At 37.2% G+C, this 22,428-nt stretch overlaps 1 protein-coding gene and 1 pseudogene across 1 annotated transcript in view; both read right to left on the reverse strand.

Annotated features, from left to right (window-relative positions):
• TESK2 (testis associated actin remodelling kinase 2) overlaps positions 1-22,428 on the reverse strand; it is a 145,562-nt gene that overhangs the window by 83,381 nt on the left and 39,753 nt on the right. The gene's annotated exons all lie outside the window — the stretch shown is intronic.
• LOC144221601 (large ribosomal subunit protein eL36 pseudogene) lies at positions 376-2,794 on the reverse strand (annotated as a pseudogene).

The raw sequence follows: 22,428 nt of genomic DNA on the forward strand, positions 1-22,428 counted from the left end.
CAGATTCTGTCTCTCTCTGACCCTCCCCTGCTCATGCTCTGTCTCTTTGTGCCTCTCAAAAATAAATAAACATTAAAAAAAAAAAAGAAAGCATATATATACATGTATGCATACACACATACATACACATGAGTATATTCTAAAAATATAGCATAAATTTATTAAAATTAATAAAATAATCTTTAAAAATTTTCATGTACCCTGGATCAAAATTAGGTACAATATTCTATTCATCAATTACACAGATAGGAATTCAAATCCTAGCCATACCATTTACCTGTTGGCAAGACATTAAACATTTTTGGACCTCAGCTTCCTCACTTATTTATGAATTTGTTATTCTTTTTTTCCAAGTTCCAAAAGTTTCTATTACATTCAGAGGGGAGGGGTCCAATCCTTCTTAGCTACAACTTTCCCCATGGCTGCCAGCAAATTGCTCAGCTCCCCTCTCTTCCTCTTGGCACAGATGTGTCCCCATCCTTTCTTTTCTTGATGAACCGACGGTACTCTTGTCCTTGGAGACCTTGAGCAATTCCATGCCAGGCTGCTTATATGAGGCAGCCACACACCTCTCAGCTCATGTACCATACAAATCTGGAGTGCTTGGTGAGGTGCCTGTGGCAGCAGATGTACCTCAGTTTACTCACATTCTTAGTCACCTCGTGGCCCTTGTTTAGGCCTCCAGCCATAGGGTAGCACAGAGCTATGGCTGCTGCTACCTAATGGCTCCAGGGCAGGGGCAGTCTCCTCATTTATAGAATGGAAGTGTAACTGCTTATAGAATTATTATGGTAATTTAAAAAGATGAGGGGTGCATGGGTGGCTCAATTGGTTAAGCGTCCAACTTCAGCTCAGGTCATGATCTCACAGTTTTTGAGTTCAAGCCCCACATCGGGCTCTGTGCTGACAGCTCAGAGCCTGGAGTCTGTTTCGGATTCTGTGTCTCCCTCTCTCTCTGTCCCTCCTCTGCTCACGGTCTGTCTGTCTCTCTCAGAAATAAATAAAAATTTAAAAATTAAAAATAAAAAGATCATGTATACAAGTTCTTAACAGAGTACTTAGCACAAAATTCAAAATCTTAACTGCATTTGTAATAGAAATAACAACTAGCCCTTATATAGGTTATATTATGTGCTAGACAGTATTCTAAGTACTTTATACATACTAGCTTATTACATTTGCTCAACAACCCCATAAGATAGGTACTATCATTATCTCCATTTTGCAGGTGAGGAAACTGAGGCACAGAAGTTGAGTAACTTGCCCAAGGTCAGAAAGCTTATAAGCGGTACAGCCAAGATTCAAATAGAATCAGTCTAGGGGTGTCTGCTGGCTCAGCTGATGCAGCATGTGACTCTTAATCTCAGGGTTGTGAGTTCACGCCTCATATTGGGTGTAGAAATTATTTTTTTTAAGGCTCAAAACAGAAGCAATCTAGCTTCAGAGTCTCCCTCTCTCATGTTGCTTTTTTTTATATACTAAAGTATAACTGACATACAATGTTATACTAGTTTCAAGTGTACAATTTGATTAGCAAATTCTATATATTCTTATAACATATATATGATTTTTTTTCCATGCAGTGAATATTTAGTGAGTACCCACTACTTGGCAGAGTCTGTGCCAAGTACTAAAGACATAAGGATGAAAAACACAGGGAGGTCTAACTTTCTCTGATCTAACAGAGAAAGGCAAACACGTAAAAAACAAAAAAAGTCATAAAATGTAGCATTTCTCTGATAAAAGTCTACATAGGGGATACAAGAGGCACAAAGGAGGAAAGAGGCAATCATGCTATGAAAAATATGATAATGATAGGAAGGCATTTGATATCATATAACCATCAAAAATGAAATCATATCTGGGTTGCTTGGGTGGCTGTCAGTTGAGCGACAGACTTGATTTGGGCTTGGTCCTAGGGTCATGTGATTAAGCCCTGGGTCAGGGTCCTCACTCAGCGCGGAGCCTGCTTGGGATTCTTCTCTTCTCTTCTCTTTTCTTCCTCTCTCTCTCTCTCTCCCTCTCCCTCTCTCCCTTGCTCATCCTGCTCCTCTCCCCAACTCAGGCACTCTCTCTCTCTCAAAAAAAAAAAAATAATAATAATAAAATTTTTAAAAGTGAAATCACATCTAAAAATAGTGGGCTGACTAAGATCAAATTTGAACTGTTGTGCAAAAATGAAATAGAGAAGGGGCGCCTGGGTGGCTTAGTCGGTTGAGCGTCCGACTTTTGCTTAGGTCANGAGAAAATAATATCAAAAATAACAAAAGCTACTATTTGCTCGATTGACAAGACATTGTACAAGGTGCTCTATACATTTCATTTGATCCTTCCAACACTACAAGGTAGGCATTGTCATACAGGGTACAGTGAAAAGAACACAAACTTTGTGTTCATCCTAGGTTAAAATTTCTTCATCAAGTCTCTCTGTCTCACTTATTAACACACAGTTACACACATACACACACTGGTACTCTTACCCTCTTACTACTTGTATTCAGGCTCCTTTGCCAGCTCTTCTTTCCTCTATTCAACATTTAAATGTTTGAATTCCTCAATGCTTGGTCCCAGGCCCTCTTCTGTCTGTTTATAGTCCCTGTATAATATCATTCTTACCCATGGCTTCAGTTACTCTATGTTAATAGCTCTTAAATCTACATTTCCAAGCCAGATTTGTCTTCTGAACTCTAGATTTTAACTGCTTGTAGAGGTTTCACATTCTAATCTAAATCTGAAATCATCAAATACATTCCTCCTTCAGAGCTCAAACATCCAGCCCTTGTACCTCAATCATCTTTAATTCCCCTTTCCTCTCACCATCACATCCAACCATTCACCAAATGCTACAGTTAATACCTTAAAACTGTCTCTCAAATTTTATACAAGTATACGTAAGTTGGTAAATTAAAAGGATGTCTAAGGGCACCTGGGTGGCTCAGTTGGTTAAGTAACTGACTTCAGCTCTGGTCATGATCTTGTGGTTGGTGAGTTTGAAGCCTGCATCAGGCTCTCTGTTATCAACATGTAACCTGTTTCAGATCCTCTGTCTTTCTCTCTGACCCTCCTGGTTCATGCTTTCTCTCTCAAAAATGAATAAACATTTTTTTTAAAAAACTTCAAAAAGCATGTCTAGTATTTCAAATCATTTCACTCCACCATTCCAATTAACACCATGCACACCTCCGCCACAAGTCACATATTACATCTTTCACTTGGGACCATTCCCAAACTGAATCAATTCTTACCCTCTTCAACCCACTTGCTTAATTAAAAGCAAGTCTTAAAATAAAGTCCAAAATTCTTATCTTTGAGGACCTCTACAGACGATGAGTCCTCAACAATAAACCCCTGCTTCCTCTACAACATTATTTCATCTCTTAACAATCTCCCCAACCTTCTGCTGTAGCCATTCTAGACTTATTTCAAATCCTTAACTGCACCTCAGACTTCTCTCATCTAGGCCTACAAACAGATTGTTTCTTCCTCCTGAACATTCATCTCTCCAACCTATTCCTTCACTTGGCTAGTTCCTATTTACCCTTCAAGTCTCAACTTAAATTTCACTTTCTCAAGAAGAGCATCCTCCTGCTCCAAATTAGATGATGGCTTTTTTGTACTCCCATTGCAATCCATGTGTGGCAACAGACTCTAGATTGGCCCCCATGATCCCTACCTCCTAGCATTCATGCCATTGTGTGACCCTCTCCCCTTGAGCCTGGGCAGGATCTGTGATTTACTTCCTAACCAATACAATATGGCAAAGGTGATTCAAAATTTAAAACATTAAAAATGAATGAACTATGGGGCACCTGGGTGGCTCAGTCGGTTGAACATCCGACTTCAGCTTAGGTCATGATCTTGCAGTTCATGGTTCAAGTCCCACATTGGACTCACTGCCATCAGCCTGTCAGCACAGAGCCCACTTCAGATCCTTTGTCCCATTCTCTCTGCCCCTCCCCCGCTTGAGTTCTACCAAAAAACAAATTAAAAAAAAAAGAAAAAGAAGATGAATTAACTGTGACCAAAATGTAATGATGTCACATAAGATTGTAACCCATCTTACTAGAAGACTCACTTGCTAGCTTCAAAGACTCAAGCTGCCATATGAAACATATTAAGCTGAAGCTCACAGTTCAACAGACTGCAAGGAATTGAATTCTGCCACTAACTACATGAGCTTAGTAGCAAATCCTTCCCCAATTGAGCCCTAGATAAGATTCCAGCCCCAGATGACACCATTTTTAAAAGTTTTTTATTTATTTGTTTATTTTTATTTAAGAAATCTCTATACCCAACATGAGGCTTGAACTCACAACCCTGAGATCAAGAGTCATACCCTCTTCTGACTGAGCCAGTCAGGCTCTCCACCCAACCTGACATCTTGATTGCAGCTTTGTGAGACCATGAAGCAGCGGATGCAACTAAGTCATGCCTGGACTCTTGAACCACAGAAAAAGATATAAATAAATATATATTCTTTTTAACTATTGCATTCATGGTACTACTGCTAGGCAGCAATAAGTAACAAATATGCTATGCTTCTTTGTGTTGTAATCACCCTTGTAATTACTTAATATTTACCATTAGATTATAAATTCCACACTAGCAAGAATAACAAGTCTTAATCATTACTGTATCTCAGCACTTAGCACAATGCCTAGCATATAGAAGAACCACAATATAGTGAATGGATGAATGGATGGATGCCTATTCTATGTTGGGCTCAGTGCTATACCCTGGTGAAACATAGGTAAATAAGATATAGTCCTTATCCTCATGGAGCTTAAAGCTAAGTGGGATGACAGACACTTTAAATAAATCATTTCAACAGAATATGATAAAGGTAACAGGTTTCAATGAAGACAATGGGCATGTAACTCAGACTGCAAAGATCCACATATGGGAGAGGAGAAAACTTACATAGTCAAGATTTATGTTAAGCAGGTAACATGATCTTATACATAGAAAATTCTAGGGGCGCCTGGATGGCTCAGTCTGTTAAGCATCCGACTCTTGGTTTTGGCTCACGTCATGATCTCATGGTTTGTGGGTTTGAGTGCTGCGTCACGCTCCATGCTGATAATGCAGAGCCTGCTTGGGATTCTCTCCCTCTCTCTGTTCCTCCCCCACTTACTCTCTCAGTCTCTCTTCCTCAAATAAATAAACTTTAAAAAAGAAAATTCTAAAATTCTAAAAAATAAAAAGAGTTCAGCAAAGTTACAGGATACAAGACAAATCTAAATATCAATTGCATTTTTTACACTAGCAATAAACAATTTGAAAAATGAAATTAAGAAAATAATTTCCCCTACAATAAAACTGCTAGAAACTAATTCCTTTCCCTAGAACTCAGGGTGACTAAGGCATTCTTATAGCACATAAAGTTCTCTTCTGAGGTGAAAAGAGTACAGTTCTGCCTATATTTTACCCTGTGGTATCTTCTATTGTCACTTTGGAGGACACCAACTGGCTTTGGCCTGATACTAGCATTCTTTCCTTAACTTGATCTCATGACAGCCTTCCAACACTTTCACTTCTGAAATTAAAGGGTCCTCATTACATGAATATAAGAATCCTCCCAAACAAATGATCAAAAACCCTCTTCGGGGTTTTTATTGTTGTTGTTGTTCATCTCTTGCCGTTGTAGTCATTTTTGCTTTAATAAAAAATCTTTTAAAGAAAGAAAAGAAAAGAAAAGAGAAGCACCTGGGTGGCTCAGTTGGTTAACCTTGACTCTTGATTTTATCTCATGGGTTGTGAGTTCAAGCCCCATGTCAGGCTCTGCACTGACAGTGCACATGCATGCACATGTGTGCTCATGCTGTCTCTCAAAATAAATAAATACAATTTTTCAAAAAAGAAAGAAAAAAGGAAAAGAAAACAATTCCATTTATAATAGCATGAAAACTTAAGAGCTAAAACTACAGAACTCTTAGAATAAAACATTGGAGGAAATCTTTTTGACTTTGGATTTGACACCAAAAGCACAAGCAACAAAAGACAAAAACAGATAAACTAAACTGTGTCAAAAGACACTATATAAATATGGGGTACCCAAGCCGGAAGTTGGTAATGAACTGATCTACAAGTGTGGTTGTGGTAAAATCAACAGGAAGCGAATTACGCTGACAGTAACACATTGACTGCTCATATCTTGTTAATATGGCATCACCTACATGGAGGATCTGATTCACATGATCTATACTGTTAGAGTATATTTCAAAGAAGCAAACAACTTCTTATGGCCCTTCAAATTATCTTCTCCATGAGGGAGAATGAAGGAAAAGACCACCCATTTGGTAAAAGGTGGAGATGCCCACAACCGGGAAGACCAGATCAACAGGCTCATTAGGATGAACTGAGCAGGGCCCCTGGGTGGTTCAGTCAGTTGAGCATCAGACTTCAGCTCAGGTCATGATCTCACGGTTCGTGGGTTGGAGCCCCGCATCAGGCTCTGTGCTGACAGCTAGCTCAGAGCCTGGAGCCTGTTTCAGATTCTGTGTCTCCCTCTCTCTCTGACCCTCCCCTTCTCATGCTATCTCTCTCTCTCAGAAATAAATAAAAACGTTAACATTTTTTAAAATAAATAAATACACATTTAAAAAATTAAGGCATCCAAATCGGCAAGGAGGAAAAACTTTCACTCTTCACAGATGACATGATATTCTATGTGAAAACCCAAAAGATTCCACCAAAAGTCTGCTAGAACTGATCCATGAATTCACCAAAGTCACAGTATATAAAACCAATTCACAGAAATCGGTTGCATTATAATACATCAATAATGAAGTGTCAAAAAGAGAAATCAAGGAATCAATCCCGTTTACAATTGCACCAAAACCATAAAATACCTGGGAATAAATCTAACCAAAGAGGTGAGAAATCTATACAGTGAAAACTTTAGAAAGCTTATGAAAGAAGTGTCTTCTTCAAGACACTAAAAAAATGGAAAAATATTCCATGCTCCTGGATTGGGAGAACAAATATTGCTAAAATGCAATCTACATATTCAATGCAATCCCTATCAAAATAACACCAGCATTCTTCACAGAGCTAAAACAAACAATCCTAAAGTTTGAATGGAACCAGAAAAGGCCCTAAATAGCCAAAGCAATCTTGAAAAAGAAACTGGAGCTGGAGGTATCACAATCCTGGACTTCAAGATGTATTACAAAGCTGTAATCATCAAGACAGTATGGTACTGGCACAAGAACAGACATTCAGATCAATGGAACAGAATAGAGAACCCAGAAATGGACCCACAAACGTATGGCCAACTAATCTTTGACAAAGCAGGAAAGAATATCCAATGGAATAAAGGCAGTTTCTTCAGCAAATGGTGCTGGGAAAACTGGATAGCGACATGCAGAAAAATGAACCTGGACCACTTTCTTATACCATACACAAAAATAAACTCAAAATGGATGAAAGTCCTAAATGTAAGACGGGAAGCAATCAAAATCCTAGAGGAGAAAGCAGACAAAAACCTTTTTGGCCTCGGCCACAACTTCTTACTTAACACATCTCTGGAGGCAAGGGAAATGAGCAAAAATGAACTATTGGGGTCTCATCAAAATAAAAAGCTTCTGCACAGCAAAGGAAACAATCAGCAAAAGTAAAAGGCAACCAGTGGAATGGGAGAAGGTATTTGCAAATGACATATCAGATAAAGGGTTAGTATGCAAAATCTATAATGAACTTATCAAACTCAACACCCAAAAAACAAATAATCCAGTGAAGAAATAAATGGTCAAGACATGAATAGACACTTCTCCAAAGAAGACATCTAGGTGGCCAACCGACACATGAAAAAATGTTCAACATCACCCATCATCAGGGAAATATAAATCAAAACCACAATGAGATACAATCTTGACCAGTCAGAATGGCTAACATTAACAATTTAGGCAACAACAGATGCTGGCAAGGATGTAGAGAAAAAGGATCTCTTTTGTACTGCTGGTGGGAATGTAAACTGGTGCAGGCACTCTAGAAAATAGTATGGAGGTTCCTCAAAAGATGAAAAATAGAACTACCCTACGACCTAGCAATTGCACTACTAGGTATTTATCCAAGGGATATAGGAGTGCTGGTTTGAAGGGGCACATGGACCCCAATGTTTATAGCAGCACTATCGACAATAGCCAAAGTATGGAAAGAGCCCAAGTGTCCATTGCTGGATGAATGGATAAAGATGTGGTATATATATATATATATATATATATATATGAAGTATTATTCAGCAATCAAAAAGAATGNGCAAAAATAACATAAAAACAGGGAGGGGGACAAAACAGAAGAGACTCTTAAATATAGAGAACAAACAGAGGGCTGCTGCAGGGGCTGTGGGAGGGAGGATGGGCTAAATGGGAAAGGGTCATTAAGGAAGATATTTGTTGGGACAAGCACTGGGTGTTAAGGAATAAATCACTGGAACCTACTCCCGAAATCACTGTGGCACTATATGCTAACTAACTTGGATGTAAATAAGTAATTAATTAATTAAAATAAAAAACTATTGGGGTGCCTGGGTGGCTCAGTCAGTTAGGTGTCCGACTTCAGCTCAGGTCATGATCTCACAGTTCGTGTGTTCGAGCCCCATGTCAGGCTCTGTGTTAACAGCTAGCTCAGAGCCTGGAGTCTGCTTCGGATTCTGTGTCTCCCCCTCTCTCTGACCCTCCTCTGCTCTCTCTCTCTCTCTCTCTCCCTCTCAGAAATAAATTTTTAAAAAATTTTTTAAAAACCTATTTACATTTTTTTCTTAAAAGTTAAAAAAAAAGGATGAACTGAGGTATCTACCATGATTATTTCTGTAATCTGGACAGTTAATAAATGACTACTTTCAAATTGAAAAAAATATACGATACTATATAAAGGACTACAACTCAACAAAAACCACTCAATTCAAAAATGTGCAAAGAACATAAATAGCCATTTCTCAAAAGAAGATATATAAATGGCCAAAAAACACATGAAAAAAAATGCTCAATATCACTAGTTATTAGGGAAACGTAAATTGAAACTGTGATGAGATACTTCACACCCACTAGGATGGTTATAATGATTTTTATAAAAAGAAAAGAGAAAGAAAATAACAAGTTTTGGCAAGACTGTAGAAAAACCGGATCTTTGTATGTTACTGGTGGGAATGCAAAATGATACAGCCAATGTCGAAAACAGTTTCATAATATTTCAAAAAGTAAATCTTGGAGTTACTTTATATATCAATAATGCCACTTCTAGGTATATACTCAAAAGAAATGAAAACAAGTACTCAAATACTTGCACATGAATGTTTATAGCTGCACTACTCACAACAGCCAAAAGACAGAAACAATACAAATGTTTATCAACAGATGGATGTAGATAATTTTAATGTTGTTTATTTATTTCTGAGAAAGATACACAGCATGAACAGGGGAAGGTCAGAGAAAGAGGGAGACACAGAATCCAAAACAGGCTCCAGACTCTGAGCTAGCTGTCAGCACAGAGCCTGACGTGGGGCTCGAACCCACAGACCGCGAGATCATGACCTGAGCTTAAGTCGGATGCTTAACTGACTGAGCCACCCAGGCGCCCCAACAGATGAATGTATAAACAAAATGTGGTACTATTCATACACCAAAATATTACTGAGACATAAAAAGGAATAAAGTGGGGTGCCTGGATGGCTCAATTGGTTAAGTATCCGACTTTGGGTCAGGTCATGATCTGTGAGTTCAAGCCCCATGTCCAGCTCTGTACTGACAGCTCAGAGCTGGAGCCTGCTTCAGATTCTGTCTCCATCTCTCTGTCCCTCTCCTACTTGCACTCTGTCTGTCTCTGTCTCTAATATAAAATAAAACATAAATTTTTTTTAAAAAAAAGGAATGAAGTACTGATATATACTATAACATGGATCAAAGTTGAAAACATTATGCTAAGTAAAAGAAATCAGCCATAAAGGCCACATATGATATGATTTTAATTATATGAAATGTCCAGAATGGGCAAATCCATTGAGACAGAAACTAAATCCAAGGGCTAGGAGAAGGGAGACATGAGTTGTCACTAATAACGAATATAGATTTTCTTTTTAGGATGATAAAATAGTTTTTATTTATCTTTTTAAATGTTTATTTTTGAGAGAGAGAGCGTGAGCAAGGGTAGGGCAGAGAGAGAGGAAGACACAGAATCTGAAGCAGGCTCCAGGCTGTGCTGACAGCTCAGAGCCGTATGTGGGCCCCCAACCCACTAGCTGTGAGATCATGACCTGAACTGAAGTAGGACGCTTAACCGATTGAGCCACCCAGGTACCCCAATAAAATTTTTTTTTAATTAGACAGTAATGATGGCTGTACAATCTTGTCAATTTACTAAAAAACGCTGAACTATAAATTTTTAAAAGGAAAATTTTATAGTACGTGAATTATTTCTTAGTAAAGCTATTATTAAAAAGAAAAAAGTTATATTGATACTTTGTTCTAGAATGGGATTCCAGGTTTTATAGTTTTCACAATACAGGCTAAAATACAGAGTTATATCATGGGGTAATAAAAGGTGAATTATCTTAAAAGATTGGAACAATCGCCTTCCTAAAAAGACTCTTTCCAATCATACTCTCAAACAAACAGGACTAGATTAAAAAGAAAAGAAGAACCTTCTACTGTATCCCAACAGAAGCACTCTTTTTTTTTTTTTTAATGTTTTATTTATTTCTAGGAGAGAGAGAGAGAGAGAGACAGCGTGAGCAGGGGAGGGTCAGAGAGAGAAGGAGATACAGACTCTGAAATAGGCTCCAGGCTCTGAGCTGGCAGTCAGCACAGAGCCCGACACGGGGCTCGAACCCACGAACTGTGAGATCATGACCTAAGCGAAAGTCGGATGCTCAACCGACTAAGCCACCCAGGCGCCCCCCAACAGAAGCACTCTTAATTGGAAACAATAAGCAGGCTGTCAGTCACTGCTGATTTTCAATTTTTCTCTCTTACTCTATTAAATGTACACACAAACACTAATGTCATCTCCATTTACACATGCTTCAGTCCTTTCCTAACATCCAAAATATTCGGAGTCATTTTCCTAGAAACAATGAAATTTCCCTAATCTCTATTTAATGATTTTCTAAATGAAAAAGCAGATTAACAATCAAAGGTGAATGCTTGAAATTCACAAATATTATAAATGCAAATCCAACTATTTTGTTTCTAAAAGTATATTTTCCTCAAATTCAATAAGACAGGTTATAAAATGCTTTCAACTTCTCTAATGTTTTAAGGCCAGAGATTTATAACCTCAGCACTATTAACATTTTAAGGTCAGATAATTCTGTGTTGCAGAGCACTGTCCTGTGCATTATGCTTTGTGACATCCCTGGCCCCTACCCACTAGATACGAGCAGCACTCACTGCCTAATTGTGACAACCAAAAATAACTCCAGACACTGTCAAATATCATGGTGGGGGCAAAAGTGCCCCCAGTTGAGAACCACTGCCCTAGTCCAAGTCCATCTGCTTTAATTATTTCCTAACAGCAGATTAGCTAAACTCAACATTAACTTTAAAAACAAATGCATTTTGTGTGAAATACAGAAGCTGAATACACCTAAAAGAGAAGGTTTTTTGGGTATGAATAAATCCATTTCTGGAATTATTATAAAACCAATCATTTATATACATTTTTAAAGTTTTTAAATATATTCCCAAACATACAGTATGAAAAAAGAAAAAAAAAATTTGCTTCATTTCTAATGAATTCAGATTTTCTTCTACACACACCTTTCCCAGAATATAAAAAGTACCATCTTCTCTATCTCTCTCTTTTTCTCTTCTCAAATCAATAATTATATAGGTATTGAAAGGAACTTTATGTTCAAAATCTTCTACTACCACCATGATAATCTGTAGAACAATGACACATTAATTATAACCTAAAATACATGTTAGCCAATAATAGTTTAATCTTTTTGAGGTCCTAAGAGACTTACAATCCATAAACACAGCTCAAGTTTAACTGATAAAATTATCAGCGTGGTTAATTTAAGAAATGTGCTATACCTCTGATAGTCATTGTCTGAAGGAGCCCAAGTTCCTTCCAAATCAACTGCTCGAACAGATATTTTGTTACAGCTATACAACTAAATAAGACTGCTAAAGATAAGATAGTTTTTAAAAATAATTTTCAGTAAAGGAAACAACAAATTATTCTATTGTAATATATGGGTCTACTGACCCACACGGTGTACAGTAAAGACCATGAGGACTTTGCTAGTCATGATTTTTCATCTTTCATAAAATATAACCCAAAAGTCTTTGTTACTTATCTAAAGCCAGGCTTCAGAACTAAATGAATAATGGTATCAACTAAACATATAACATAACAAAGATCTATTTTTAAGGATGAATAACCAAGAGGTCCTAAATTCTAAAACTGAATTTTAAAGGAATACAAGCAAGTCACATAAATCTACATTCCTCAGTGTGAAGCCATCCATCAACCAGTCTTCCTTTTGCTATCTAAAGCAACTGAAAGTCCTTAAGTTATCTGCATAATTTGTATCTCCCACACCAGAAATCAAATATTTCCTTTTATGGCCAGTGATACACTTTTTATTTAACCTGACCTTTAAAACTCTATAGTCATCTGTACTTTGAAATCAAAGATAAAAAGCATATCCTAGCTGCATTATAGTTATCAGACCAGGGGTTGGCAAACTTTTTCTGTAAAGGGTCAGAGAGTAAACACTTTAGGCTTGAAAGGCCATATGGTCTCTGTTACAACTGTTCAAATCTGTTATTGTAGCACAAAGGCAACTATAAAACATATGCTGACAAATGGGTATGGATATGTTGCAATAAAACTTTATTTACAAAAAAAAGTGGCAGGCTATAGTTCATCAAATCCTATCAGACTATCATATGCAGAATAAATAAATAGATCAATTTCTCTCTTTTCCAATGATAATGTTCTCACCATAAAATTAACTAATTACTTTCTAAAATACCATAAAATAATGTTGAGGAGCTTTCTATTTCATAGTAGGTATTTGTAGTAGGATAATGCTAGATCCTATTGCCTTAAATGAGGAATAAACACCAACTATGAAAATCAAGTTCAGGTTTGAGATTTGTACCGTATACACTATATGGAAAGCTTAAGCCAATAAATCAAAATAAAGCCTTTAGGTTCAGATCTAGAACCTGTAAGACTCCAGCAGAGGCAAATGTGAAACCACCATATTAAGGACATCCACAACTTAGAACACAAGAACTTGGGGCACCTGGGTGGCTCAGTCAGTTGAGCATCCTACTTCAGGTCAGGTCATGATTTCACAGTTCCAGAGTTTAAGGCCTGCCTCGGGCTCTGTGCTGACAACTCAGAGCCTGGAACCTGCTTCAGATTCTATGTCTCCCTCTCTCTGCCCCTCCCCTACCTGCACTGTTTCTCTCTTTCTCAAAAATAAATAAACTTTAAAACACACACACACACACACACACACACACACACACACACACACAACTCCAAGGGAGGCGCACCTGGGTGGCTCAGTCAGTTAAGTGTCTGACTCTGGATTTCAGCACAGGTCATGATCTCATGGTTTATGAGTTCAAGCCCCATATCTGGCTCTGTGCTGACCGCATGGAGCCTGCTTGGGATTCTCTCTCCCCCTCTCTGTATGCCCCTCCCCTGCTCATGCTCTCCCTCTCTCAAAATAAATAATAAACCTTTAAAAATAAATAAATACTTAAAAAAAGAAGAACTCCAAGGGAAATCATCTACCACTGAAAACAGATATTCAATTTTTTAAAAAAACTATAAATCACAGGAGAAATGAAAACCCATGAAAAAGAACCAGCAGACCAAATCGTGTAGGGTCCATTCTCCAAGAGTTGCAACTAATCTGAAAGTTACTTAAACAAACAAAAATTTTAAGTCAAAATTTACTCATTTCTATGCAAGCATATTGGAAACTCTATGCGAAATAACAACTTTTTAGTAAAATATAACTTACCAAAATTGACCCAGAAGAAACAAAAATCTAAATAGACCAATTACCCCAGAAGAAAAGGAAAAGTATCAAAGTACCTGACCAAACATTGCACAGGGGAAGTCTATCATATTAAGGAATAATTCAAAACTATTCCAACTGTTCCAAAACATAGGGGGGAAAAAAAACTTCCACATAATTTTTTTTGAGTAAAGAATAACATTGCTACCAAAACCTAATAACAAAAGCTTGAAAGAGAAAACCACAGACAAGTCTCACAAATATGAAGGCAAAAAGCCCCAGGAAAAAGAAGTCAGAAGCACGTGAAAGCATAATATATCAGAAATGCAAGGATGGCTCACTATTAGAATACCTACTAATATAACTCACTTTACTAAGAGATCAAAAGAAAAAAAAATAGTTTTACCACCATAGGTATTAGAGTTCTCCAGAGGAACAGAACTAATGGATATTAGTTCTAATATCCAGAGGAACAGAACTAATGGATATATATATGGATATATATATATGGATATAAGGACATATATATATATCCAGAAAGATTTATTATTAAGAATTGGCTCACATGATAATGGAAGCTGAGAAGTTCCAAGATCTGCAGTCAGCAAGCTGGAGACCCAGGAGAGACAATGATGTAGTTTCAGTCCAATTCCGAAGGCCTGAGATCCAGGAGGGCCAATGATGTAAGTTCCAATCCGAAAGCTGGCAGTCTCAAAACCCAAGAAAATTTTGGTTCCAATACAAAAGCAGAAAAAGACCAATGTCCCAACTCAAGCAGTCAAGCAGGAGGGGTTCCCTTTTAATCATAAGCAGGTCAGCCTTTTTATTTTATTCAGATCTTCAAATGTTTGGATGAGGGCCACCCACATTAGGAAGGGCAATCTACTTCACTTTACATATACTGATTCAAATGTTAATATCATCCAAAAACACTCTCATAGACACACCTAAAATAATGTGTAACCAAATATCCCGGGCACTTGGTGGCCCTGTCAAGTTGACACATAAAATTAACCATCATACCATAGATTCTGAGAAGACACTGGGTAAAATTCAACATCCAATCTTCATAAAAATAATTCTTTTTTTTTTTAACATTTACTTATTTTTGAGACAGAGAAAGACAGCGTAAGCAGGGGAGGGCCAGAGAGACAGGGAGACACAGAATCTGAAACAGGCTCCAGGCTATGAGCTGTTAGCACAGAGTTCAATGCAGGGCTTGAACCCATGAACCATGAGATCACAACCTGAGCTGTAGTCAGACACTTAACCAACTGAGCTACCCAGGCACCCCCATAAAAATAATTGTTAAGAAAATAGAAGATTTGGGGCACCTGGGTGGCTTAGTCGGTTAAGCGTCCGACTTTCNTAGATTTTTGTTAGGATTTTAAAGATTTAATAGAATAAAATATATTTACTTCAGCCTCCAAATCATATTAATTAGGAAAAACTACAAGCATTCCCATTAAAGTCAGGAACAAGAGGGGCGCCCGGGTGGCTTAGTCGGTTAAGCGTCCGACTTTCGCTTAGGTCATGATCTCGCGGTTTGTGGGTTCGAGCCCTGCGTCGGGCTCTGTGCTGACTGCCAGCTCAGATCCTGGGGCCCGTTTCAGTCTGTGACTCCCTCTCTCTCTGACCCTCCCCTGCTCACGCTGTCTCTTTCTCTCTCTCTCCTAGAAATAAATAAATAAATAAATAAATATTTTTTAAAAAAGTCAGGAACAAGACAAAGATGACAAATATGACTATTATTTAATATTTTACAAAGTATTAGTCATTGTAGTTGATTGAGAAAAAGATAAGTAAGGTATAAAAATAAGAAATAAATATATCATCATTTACAGCTGACATGATTATAAACCTGGAAAAACAAAAGAAATCAACTGAAAATCTATCACAAACATTTAAAATATTCAGTATTCAGTTAGAGGTGCATAGGTGGCTCAATTTGTTTCCGTTCAGGTCAAGATCTCATGGTTGGTTGAGCCCTGCGTTGGGCTTTGTGCTGACAGCTCGGAACCTGGAGCCTGCTTTGGATTCTGTCTCCCTCCCTCTCTGTCCCTCCCTGACCTGTGCTCTCTCTGTCTCGAAAATGAATAAACGTTAAAAAAAATTTTTTTAATTCAGTATGTTAGCTGCATCAAAAATCAATATGCAAAATTTAGTCGTCCTCATATGCAAAACAAACACGATATAATGGAAGGAGAGTTCTGATTTACAACTGCAATAGAAAAGAGAAAAAACTAAGAATAAACGTTACAGAAAATGTGCAAGTAAAAAAAATTTTGATGTCTGCAAAGGGACACAAAATACTTGAACAGATATGAAATAAAAGTATAGCATATACTTACATAAAAGATTCAATACCATAAAGGTATTAATTCTCCCTAAATCCATAAATTCTCTCTAATCTCAATAAAAATGGCAATCATATGCTTTAGGAAACTGACAAAATGATTCTAAAAGTCACATAAAGGAGTGCCCAGCTGTCTCAGTCAATAGAGCATGTAACTCTTGATCTCGGGATTGTGAGTTCAAACCCCACACTGGGTCTGGAGCCTACTTAAAATAAAATTTAAAAATTTAAATAAATAAATCTCATATAAAAATAAAGAAAAAATACCAAGACAATTTTGAAAAGGAGGAATAATGATAGAGAACTAGACTAACCAGATATTAAAATAAAGCTGCATTGATTAAGTTATTACAACAGTACGTACTAGTATATGAACAGATAAATCAAGGCAACAGATTAAACAGACCTAAGAAAACAGACCTTGAAACACCAAAATACCTAGGAAAATTCAGTAAATTTTCCAATCAGTGAGAAAAATATTAAATATACAATAAATATTGCTGGTACAATTGAATGATGAATTCCAAATAAATCAAATATTTAAATATTGCTAGTAAAATCATAAAATTAAAAAATGATAATTTTATTTGTAATATGGAAATATAGAGAATTTCTAAATAAGATAGAAGATAGAAATGAAAAGATTAAGACAGTAAAAAAAATGACTATTTCTACATTGTAAAAATTATTACAAGGTAGTTTATTTTTTTAAAGATTATTTTTTTACTTTACTTTTTTAACAGTTTTTTTTTGAGAGAGAGTGAGTGGGGATGGGCAGAGAGAGAAGGGGACAGAGGATCTGAAGCAGGCTCCGCACTGAGACTGATGTAGGGCTCAAACTCACAAACTGTGAGATGTGACCTGTGCATTAGTTGGACACTCAACCAACTGAGCCACCCAGTCACCCCAGGATTTTATTTTTAAGTATTCTCTACACCCAACATGGGGCTCAAACCCATAGATGCCCAGATGCCCCTATAAACTAGTTTTAAAAACACTGTAAACTTGGAGACTATAATTCACAGCACAGATATAAAGAAGTCATACAACCAGTGAGATCCGAGGAAGGTAACCTTGTAGAAAAATGGGTACTGTGTGACAATTCTAGGCACAGAGGATACAGCAATACACAGATATAAAAAGAGATAAAAATCTCTGCCCCCAGGGTACCTGGCTGGCTCAGTCAGTAGAGCATGCAATTCTTGATCACAGGGTTGTGAGTTCAAGCCTCACAGTGGGTGTGTGGCCTACTTAAAAAAAAGAAAAGAAAAGAAAATCCCTTTCTCAAAGAACTTACATTCTAGTGGTCATCTGCCTTCGAGTAGGTAAGTAAATAAACAATAGGTAATTCATATATAAATACACAGGCATGCAAACACAGACACACACACACACTGGCCTGCACATACACATATAGACATACATATATTTGCTTACCTATTCACAGATTACCTCTGGAAGAACACATAAAAAAGTGTAAATATTAGTTGTGTCCAGGAAGGAAAACAGGGGAGCAGAAGGTAAATAATTTTTCACTGAAAACTCTTTTCTACTGACTGAGCCAGTCTGGCACCCAATGAATAATCTTTTATATCTTTTGAGTTTGTACTGTGTGCTTTCATTTATTTAAGTTTTTATTTATTATTTTGAAAGAGTGCAAGAGAGAGAGACATGAGTAAGGGAGAGGCAGTGGGAGAGGGGGTGAGAGGATCCAAAGAGGGCTCTATGTTGACAGCAGACAGCCTGATTCAGGGCTCAAACACATGAAGCATGAAATCACGACCTGAGCCAAAGTCAGGCACTTAGGTGACTGAGCCACCCAGGTACCCCATACATGTGCTTTTAAAAACAAATTCAATTAAACAAAATTAGATGTTCAAAGAAAAATAATAGGATATTTGAAAACAAAAAAAGAAGCACATTTAAGAAAAACAAAAAGTCTAGAAAAGAAAATTATAGCAACTGAAATAAAAAATCTCAGGGCACCTGGGTGGCTCAGTCGGTTGAGCGTCCGACTTCGGTTCAGGTCATGATCTCATGATTCTTGGGTTCGAGCCCCACGTCAGGCTCTGCGCTCTCAGCTAGCTTAGAGCCTGAAGCCTGCTTCAGATTCTGTGTCTCCCTCTCTCTCTGACCCTCCCCTGCTCTCGTTGTCTCTCTCACTCTCTCAGGAATAAATAAAACATTAAAAAAAAAAAAAAAATCGATGAATGTTTCAACAATAGAGTAGAACCCAAATGAAAAGAGGGAAATAAGCGGAGAATCACCAACTCCCCTCTCCCCACGCACCCCCCCAAAAAACAGTATAAAAGTCAAGGAAATAAAAAATATGAAAGAGAAAGTAACAGACATGAAAGATAGCATAAGATAATTGATTTTGCATATAATGGAACCCTTGGAGACAGGAGAAAATAACAGAACTTCAGAAGATAATATCCAATAATTTTCCAGAACTGAAAACAAATATGAGTTTTTAAACTGAAAGAGCATACTACATCCTGAGAATAAATATAAATAAATCTACACCAAGACCAGTATAGTGAAACTGCAGAACAACAACAAAAGATAACTCTAACTACCATAAAAGACTAAAAAGGAGTAACAATCAGACTAAGATTAATTTATTAACAATAGAAGAAAAAAGTATTTTCAGAACTAAGGAAAGTAGCTATTGTCTTAAATTCTACATTCATTAAATTACATTTAAGAGTTTATTTAATGTTAAAATAGAAGTAATCACAATAAATATAAATAGATGACAATCTCTGTCTCTATACAGGCAAATTTAATTTTGGATCCAAAAAAAATTAAAAAAAGAAAAGAAAACTGAGCAGCTTTAAAGAAAAGTAGAGATAAAAAAAGACATACTGGGAAAATAATGACCAAAGCAATAGGAAATAGAAAATAGAAAGGTAGAAATAGGTATCAGGAAAATAGAAGTCAAAGCTAAAAGCATAAAATGGAACAAAAACAGACAATTAATATTTATAAAAAAACAATCTACCTATGGTTTATAATCTAATAATAATCATGAGCTTCTATTACTATCTACCTCACAAATGGCCTAAAAATAATTGATACACTGATAGAAACACAAGGAGAAATCTCTAAACACATTAGTATTAATGAACATTTTTATAAATTTTTTACTTAATCTTTTTTAAGTATTTAGTTTTGAGAAAGAGAGAGAGAAAAAGAACACACATGCAAAGGAGGGGCAGAGAGATTTGGAGACAGAGGATCCAAAGTGACCTCTGCACTGACGGCAGACAGCCTGACGTGGGGCTCGAACTCACAAATCATGAGATCATGGCCTGAGGTAAAGCTGGATGCTTAACCAACTGAGCCACCCAGGTACCCCTAGACCTTTTAGTAACAAACAGATCCAGTAGACCAAAATAAGTTAAGGCCAAAGAATATTTGAATAACACAATACAAAAGCTTGCTCCAATAGAGACATATAGAACTTTATGCAAACAAACACATAAAACAGAGAATTAATACTTGTTTCAAACACACTGGCAGCATTCAAAAATATAAGACCATGTATTAGGTCAAAATAAAATTTAAGTATACTCCAAAAGGCAGACATCATGTACATCATTTTCTCTGATCATCATTAGAAATTAAATTTCAGAGGTGCCTGGGTAGTTGAGTCAGTTAAATGTCAGACTTCAGGTAGCTCATGATCTAGCAGTTCATGAGTTCGGGCCCCACGTCAGGCTCTGTGCTGATAGATCAGAGCCTGGAGCCTGACTGAAATTCTGTGTTTCTCCCTCTCTCTGCCCCTGCCTCTGCTCATACTCTGTCTCTATCTCAAAAATAAATATCCAAAAAATTTCTTAATCTTTCAAAAAAAAAAAACCCTACAGCAAACACCATGGTTAATGGTAAAACACTCAAAGCTTTCCAGTTTAAGATTAGGAAAATGGTACAAGTGTACCTTCTCTCCACTGCTTTTCTTTTCTTTTTCTTTTTAATTTTTATTTATTTATTTTGAGAGAAAGAGAAAGCACGAGCAGGGGAAGAACAGAGAGAGAGGGGGAGAGAGAGAATCCCAAACAGTCTCCACACTCAGCATAAAGCTGTGTTGACAGGGCTTGATCTCACCACTGTGAGATCATGACCTGAGCTGAAATCAAGAGCTGTATGCTTAACTGGCTGAGCCACCCAGGTAACCCCACACTACCGCTTTTCAACATCATACTGTAAGTCCTAGCTAATGCATAAGATAAGAAAAGGAAATAAAAGATACATAGGTTGGAAAGGAAAAAAAATAAAACTGTCTTTGTTGGCAGATGACATGATCATCTATGTAGATAAAAACTTCCTGGGACTGATAAGCAATTATAGTAAGGTTGCAGGATATAAGGTTAGTGTAAAACAAAAGTCAGTCACACTCATAGACACCAGTAATGAACAACTGGAATTTGAAATTAAAAACACATTACAATTTACATTACACCATATACAAAAATTAACTTAAGTGGATCAAAGATCTAAATGTAAAGACCTAAATCTATAAACTCATAGAAGAAAACATTGGGGAAAATCTTCCATGATAATGGATTTGGCAATGATTTCTTGGACATCACACCAAAAAGCACAAACAACACAAGAAAAAAAGTAAACTGGACTTAATTACAATTTACTTTTTTATTTTTTTTAATGTTTTATTTATTTCTGAGAGAGAGAAAGAGAGAGAGAAAGACAGCATGAACAGGGTCAGAGAGAGAGAGACAGACACAGAATCTGAAACATGCTCCAGGCTCTGAGCTGGCTATCAGCACAGAGCCCAATGCAGGGCTCGAACCCACGAACCGTGAGATCATGACCTCAGCCGAAGTCGGACGCTTAACTGACTGAGCCACCCAGGTGCCTCATCACAATTTAAAACTTGTATACCTCAAGGGCACCTGGGTGACTCGGTTGGTTGAGCATTCGACTTCGGCTCAGGTCATGGGTCAGTTGGTGAGTTCGAGCCCTGCATCGGGCTCTGTGCTGACAGCATGGAGCTTGGAGCCTGCTTTGGATTCTGTGTCTCCTTCTCTCTCTCTGCCCCTCCTCTATTAGCTCTCTGTCTCTCTCAAAAATGAATAAACATTAAAAAAATTTTTTTAACTTGTATACATCAAAGGACACAATCAAGAGAGTTAGAAGACAATCTATAGGAGAAAATATTTTCAACTCATATACATACATACAAATGCAACCCAATTCAAAAAAGGGCAAAGGAATGGCCAACAGACACATGAAAAGATGCTCAGCATCACTAATCATCAGGGAAATGCAAATCAAAACCACAGTGAGATATCACCTCACACCTGTCAGAATGGCTAAAATCAAAACACAAGAAACAACAAGTGTTAGGATATGGAGAAAAAGGGACCTTCATGCACTGTTGGTCAAAATGCAAACTGGTACAGCTACTGTGGAAAACAATATGGAGATTCCTCAAAAAATTAAAGATACAATCACCATATGATCCAGTAATTCTACTACTGGATTTACACAAAGAATACAAAGATACTAATTTGAAAAGATATACGCACTCCTATGTTTATTGAAGCATTATTTAACAAAATATGGAAGCAACCCAAGTGTCCATCATTAGATAAATAGATAAAAAAAGTTGTGGTATATTTATATAAAACAGAATATTATTCAGCCATAAAAAACAATGAAATCTTGCCATTTGCAACAACATGGATGAATCTAGAGGGTATAATGCTAAGTGAAATAGGTTAGTCAGACAAAGACAACTCCCGTATGATTTCACCCATATGTGGAATTTAAGAAACAAAACAAATGAACAAAGGAAAAAAGAGACAAACCAAGAAACAGACTCTTAACTATAGAGAACAAACTGATGGTTGCCAGAGGGGAGATGGGCTGGGAGATGGGTCAAATAGGTCAAGGGGATAAAGACTACACTTACCATGGGGTGCATGGGTGGCATCCAACTTTGGATCAGGTCATGATCTCACCTTTTGTGGGTTCTTGCCCTGTGTCGGCTCCGTGCTAACAGCTCAGAGCCTGGAGCCTGCTTCAAATTCTGTATCTCCCTTTCTCTCTGCCCCTCCCC

The sequence above is a fragment of the Crocuta crocuta genome, unplaced genomic scaffold (assembly GCF_008692635.1).
Source record: "Crocuta crocuta isolate KB4526 unplaced genomic scaffold, BGI_CrCroc_1.0 scaffold367, whole genome shotgun sequence".
Classification (NCBI taxonomy): Eukaryota; Metazoa; Chordata; class Mammalia; order Carnivora; family Hyaenidae; genus Crocuta; species Crocuta crocuta.